Raw genomic sequence first — 3,622 nt, forward strand, 5'->3', positions numbered from 1 at the left:
TGCCCATGGTCATACCCAGCCGTAGGAAGGCAACGTGCAGGTAAAGCTCTCTGGCCCTTTGGTTGACGGTGAAGCCAATGGCTGTGGTGTGGGATGGGGTGGACTTTGCTCTTCACTCTTCCTGCTTGTCGTTGGTGTGACCCTGGAGGTTGGTTGGCATTTTCCAGGTCTTAAAATGCTGAAACCATGCATTGGGTCTGCTCAGTGTGTGGAGTGGGCGTATGGCGTGGTGGGATGTGACCTGTGGGGAAGACCCAAGAATGACTCAAATGAAAAGTAGAGTTTCAAGAGTTTTCTGCTTTATTTTTCCCTTCACTGTGGCAACTCTTTAAGAAGAGCTCACTGATTTTGGGTAACCAGGCTGTATGCTTCTGGTGGTGTGACCTGCAGCCTCCAGCTTCTCTTTCCTTACAGACCTTTTCTTGGGGACTCTTAGCTGCAGTGACTTTTGATGGTTCAGGTGGTTTGATCTTGGATGCACACTGAAGTTGAGACTCAAAAGGTTTTGGAAGAACCTAAAGAAGGATGGGACATGATTCCTACAAAATTGTCATGGGATCAGTGCTTAATTCTTCAGCCAACTTTGAAAACTACATGTTTTTGGATCAAATTCCCCCAAAAAGGTAATTCCTGGGAATGTACAATGCTGCTTATCTGCTCAACTGGGTGTGAGGCAACTGTTAGTGTGGGTGGTGGCAGGGTCTATGTGTTGAATGAAACCAGAGGTGTGATGCCCACCTATAGACACCCAGTAGAAAGAGGACCACAGTGTTCAGAGAGGAATGTAGGGTCCAAGCATGGCATTTGATGCCCTGGGTGCATGTCACATGCTCGTTCAGCATAGATGAATGGGGAAGATTGTCCCTCTGAGCTGCTTGTGAGTGTCAGTGGGACATGAGTGGCTTGGGTGACCTCCTGTAGTATGGACCAGGGTGGTCTGGCTGGATGTGGGACTTGAAAACCACATGTGTTTTTGCATGCATGTGGTGATGGGATTGACTGACTCCAGTGCCTGTCTCCAGCAGTGGCATCTCATGTGTTATATCTAGTCCCATGCAGCATTTATCTTATCCTCAGCAGACCACACAAAAGGTCTGACGATGGTGCCTGATATCAAAGTGAGGGGTGATAACAGGGGATCCTGGTGCCTGCAGGTACATGCAGATATGCAGAACCTCTGCAGAGATGTCTATGGATGGCCACCAAATCCCTCCTGGTTATGTTTTCCTCTGGACAAAGCTGAGGCTGTCAGTAGCAACAGTTTGATGGACAGCTCATCATTTTGTCAAAAACCATGCAACCCCCTGTATTTTCCTCCAGTGTTTTTCAGCCAGCCACTAAAGTTTTGTTTTTCATCTGAAGGCAAAAATGACTCAAAATTCAAACTGGAGCAAATGAGTTTAAACTGGTGGCTTGCAGTTCCCAGGAGATGGTAAGAAGTGAAATTACTTTGCATTGTGTTAGCTAGTTTGCTGAATCTTACAGTAATGTCTCCTACTCAAATGGTAGGTATTCTATTTACGAGATTTATTGCTAACCAAAACCCTCCATAGCAGTGAAATTACTTAGGATTTCTTTAGTATAAATTATTATGGATTTCTGCAATTGATTGCACAATGAATGGCTCTTTTTATCCCTCCGGAGCAATGCAGGGATGGGATTTCACGCCGTTAATTTTTATGGGAGTTCAATGTCAGGGCTCCTCGGGGAGCTTTGAAAATCACAGCCCTTCATTTTTAATTTTCAGTCCTTATAAACAATGCTATTTATTTGGGTGTGCCTGCGAGCTGAGGGCCGGTCACACATTGCCTCTTCGTGGGTCCTGCCAAAGGCTGGATCCTTCTGAGTTTATTGTTGTAGTCTGTAGTTACAAGGGAAGTGCTGAGCCCTGATGCACAACCCGTGCCTCTGCTTGGCTCCAGTTGATGCATCTGGCCAAGGACCCGTGCCTGGACCTATGTAAGGGCTCAGGGATGTGACATGTAAGAGCCAAAAGGGTAGTTTTGGGAGGGGAATTTGTTAGGCCAAGTCTGAGCACCTACAGCAACTGTATGGGCTTGGAGGAGCCTGTGGCCATGCTGGTCCCTGGGAGGGTGCAGGCTCCCAAGCAGACATTGCACGGTGCTGAGCCCCAGGACTTGGGTGTTTGGTTCCATAGAAGTCATGCGGGTGAAGGCTTTGCCATCTGCAGCCAGAGCTGGCACCCAACACCTCCAGCTTTGGGAACGGGAACCCACGCCGTGATCCGCACCTTTGGGAGCGGGAACCCACGCCGTGATCCGCACCTTTGGGAACGGGAACCCACGCCGTGATCCGCACCTTTGGGAGCGGGAACCCACGCCGTGATCCGCACCTTTGGGAACGGGAACCCACGCCGTGATCTGCACCTTTGGGAACGGGAACCCACGCCGTGATCTGCACCTTTGGGAACGGGAACCCACGCTGTGATCTGCACCTTTGGGAATAGGAACCCACGCCGTGATCTGCACCTTTGGGAATGGGAACCCACGCCGTGATCTGCACCTTTGGGAATGGGAACCCACGCCGTGATCCGCACCTTTGGGAACGGGAACCCACGCCGTGATCTGCACCTTTGGGAACGGGAACCCACGCCGTGATCCGCACCTTTGGGAGCGGGAACCCACGCCGTGATCTGCACCTTTGGGAACGGGAACCCACGCCGTGATCCGCACCTTTGGGAACGGGAACCCACGCTGCGATCCGCACCTTTGGGAGCGGGAACCCACGCCGTGATCCGCACCTCTGGGAGCAGGAACCCACGCCGTGATCTGCACCTTTGGGAGCAGGAACGCACACCGTGATCTGCACCTTTGGGAACGGGAACCCACGCCGTGATCCGCACCTTTGGGAGTGGGAACCCACGCTGTGATCGGCACCTTTGGGAGCAGGAACCCACGCTGTGATCCGCACCTTTGGGAGCGGGAACCCACGCCGTGATCTGCACCTTTGGGAGCAGGAACCCACGCTGCGATCCGCACCTTTGGGAACGGGAACCCACGCCGTGATCTGCACCTTTGGGAGCAGGAACCCACGCTGTGATCCGCACCTTTGGGAACGGGAACCCATGCCGTGATCTGCACTTTTCTCAAGAGAAATGGCACTAAACCCATTCATGGTTTGCCTCAGGGGACAGGCACCCGCCCAGCAGTGTCTCCAGCAGCTCCCACTGCAATGACCTTATTGCCCTGACTCACATCTTCCTGGCCCGGCTCCCCCTCTCACTCCCTGCCTGCTCTACCCGCCAGCGGGCAGGGTGCTGGGGGCCCTGGGGCTGCTGGCACCTCCCTCTGCAGTCCTTTGGTGACAGGACCCATTGCCCAGCCTGGAAGCACCGTTTCCATGCTGCCATCCATCTGTGGAGGAGCAGATCTGCCCCACGCTATTGCTTGTAACCAACCCAGCAGCTCTTATCCCTGCAGGAGCTCCGGGCAAACCTAAGGGTGTTTGTACCCAACTGAGTAGTGCCCATGGGTTAAATTCAATTGGGAAGACTAGGAAGGAGGTCCCAAAAAAGAGGCAGCATCATCCCTTGTCCATCAAAAGCAAAGCCCCTGGGTGAGGGTTGTTTCCTGTCCTTCGCAGTTCACCACTCCATTTGCTG

General features: G+C 52.7%; 1 long non-coding RNA gene across 1 annotated transcript; it reads right to left on the minus strand.

Moving 5' to 3' along the window:
* Nucleotides 1-2,063: 2,063 nt before the first annotated feature.
* LOC134167563 (uncharacterized) lies at nucleotides 2,064-3,208 on the minus strand. The gene is made up of 3 exons (XR_009966225.1): nucleotides 3,102-3,208; nucleotides 2,490-2,523; nucleotides 2,064-2,217 (listed from the first exon to the last, which is right to left on the minus strand). It is a non-coding gene; the product is annotated as an uncharacterized LOC134167563 (long non-coding RNA).
* Between the last annotated feature and the right edge of the window lie 414 nt (nucleotides 3,209-3,622).

Source organism: Pezoporus occidentalis, unplaced genomic scaffold (assembly GCF_034315485.1).
Source record: "Pezoporus occidentalis ecotype Australia unplaced genomic scaffold, CSIRO_AGI_Poc_V1 ctg290, whole genome shotgun sequence".
Classification (NCBI taxonomy): domain Eukaryota; kingdom Metazoa; phylum Chordata; class Aves; order Psittaciformes; family Psittacidae; genus Pezoporus; species Pezoporus occidentalis.